This window comes from Gavialis gangeticus, unplaced genomic scaffold (assembly GCF_001723915.1).
Source record: "Gavialis gangeticus isolate Ggan-Ray unplaced genomic scaffold, GavGan_comp1, whole genome shotgun sequence".
In the NCBI taxonomy this organism is placed as follows: domain Eukaryota; kingdom Metazoa; phylum Chordata; order Crocodylia; family Gavialidae; genus Gavialis; species Gavialis gangeticus.
In genome coordinates this window covers 12,364,526-12,366,625 of record NW_017728996.1, presented here as the reverse complement: position 1 = coordinate 12,366,625, position 2,100 = coordinate 12,364,526, and the positions used below count along the sequence as shown (strand labels likewise).

At 40.5% G+C, this 2,100-nt stretch overlaps 1 long non-coding RNA gene across 1 annotated transcript in view; it reads right to left on the bottom strand.

The window, feature by feature from the left end:
* Window positions 1–424: 424 nt before the first annotated feature.
* The window catches only part of LOC109288356, an 8,335-nt gene continuing 6,659 nt past the window's right edge, over window positions 425–2,100 (bottom strand). The window contains exon 2 of the long non-coding RNA XR_002095113.1: window positions 425–1,073. This is a non-coding gene — a long non-coding RNA (uncharacterized LOC109288356). The remainder of the gene's footprint in view (window positions 1,074–2,100) is intronic.

Below are 2,100 nucleotides of genomic sequence, written 5' to 3'. Positions count from 1 at the left end.
ATGGTATAGCTTGCATCTTTCAAAAGAGACATGTAGCAGGCTTAACTGCTTCAAAAGTCTGTTACAACTTGAAAAGAGTTCTTAGAATATTTTGGAATACCTTAGAAAATTATTATACCTTACACACATCTCACTCCTTCTTCTATCAGTCACTCTTCTCTCCTCTTTTATTATTTTTTATTTCCCCCAGTATTACTTGCTGCTTGTAACAGACATGTGCATAGTTAAAGTTGACATGCATAGTTGCTGTATATATATATTGGGGTGGTGTGTTGCATTTAAAAAATGCAATAATAATAATCATAATAATCATAACAAATTGGTAGTAGGCAGAGGAGTAATACTTAAACTTAAATGGCAAGTGTCTCCCAAAAATATGGATTAAATAATAGTTCAGTAATGACCCCAAATATAAATTTGCTGCAGCATTTGGGCTTAGTATTTATTTATCAGGGAAAAAAGTTGAATCATTAGTAAAGTGCTAACGTTGCAAGCAAATTCCCAGTTAGAGCACAGAATTGTATATGCAGTCAAAAATGTTAAGTGTAGGGATGCTAAACTCAAGGGATCCATACTAAAGAAGGAAATATGCTAATTGAAGTGAGTGCCAAAAGAGAAAAGGAAAAATGCTTTTCTATCCCCATTTTGGTTTAGAAACAGTTGGCCTAACCAGAACAACCTACAGGAAGACTTCGGTTCTGAAACAGGGAAACAGAGTTCATGACCAACTCGTCCTAGTCCAGGAGTTACATCACTAAGACAAGGCTGACTTGCAAGGGTTCTCCCAGCCCTCCAGAAACAATATGGTTCAAATGTTAATTTCTCTTCCTTTCTGTTTGTACCCATTTGTGTTGTTAACAAAGTAACATTCGAAGGCTGGAGTCGCCGCTATCTTTGTGAATGATTTATGATTTGGAGGCTGGAGATAAGCAATTTTCATGCCAAAAAGGCTTTTCTTTTCTTTTCTTTTCTTTTTCAAGAAACAGGCGCTCATTGCTTTGAGGAACGAAGACTGCCATTAGCAAGCCTCTGTGCTGGTTACTGTAGCAGTTTCCCTTTGGCACACATGCATACTGGATAAAACACAAGAACAGGAGGTGAAGATTTCGTGGGCTCAGTTCCATGGAGAAGCCATGAACGGATTTGGCTTAGAATATGACTGCCTTCCTTACTTGCCTTCCCTTTTAACCTGTGCATTCTCCAACCATGGGACTAGTTGTTACTTAGCAAAACCTTACACTGGAAAAAAAAATACCAACTAGAAAGAGCAGTTATCAAACACGCAGGAGCAGATCCAGCTCCATCTCAGATATTCACCGGGCCAAGAATGGAAGTATAAATGGGACAGGATTGAAGAGCAATAGCTTTCTCTTCTAAAGTCTACAGAGTTCACATAGGGAATATGGTTAGAAAATGTTAGCACAAACACCCCCCCCACCAATCAGCTCTCATTAACTCCTCCTTCTCTAAGACTGCTATAATCCTTGGCATTAATGCTCTGGATGGCCATCTGTGAGTGTACTAGGCTATGCATGCTCTGCATTGCCAGAATATGGATTCACAGTCCCGTGGCTTCATGCAACATTCATTTGCAGACATTTGGGGGCTAAGCTCAAGGAGGATCTGTCTATTATTTACATGATGGCTGGCAGGTTCTTCTCTTTATATAACAACTGCATTTAAATGTATTTAAAGATTTGATTCTTTTATTGACCACCCCAAACACCAAATGCTTTGCTCCAATGAAGAGAAACAATAATTCCTATATTTTAAAGCTGCCTAGCCTGATCAAAAATCTTACTGCAGTCATTTAAGCCTGTTCCCCCCTTCCCCACACCTGCCTTTTCAATGGGTTTCAGATCGGTCTGGATAATGGAGGTGAGCACGCTAGCAGGGAGCGAGAGATTGCAGAGGGATCTGGATAGGTTACAGGGGTGGGCTAACAGGAACAGGATGCGTTTTAACACGGACAAGTGCAGGGTGCTGCACTTGGGCAGTAGGAACCAGCGGCACACTTATACAATGGGGAACTCCTTACTCGAGAGCACGGAGGCAGAAAGGGATCTTGGAGTCATTATTGACTCCAAGATGAACATGGGC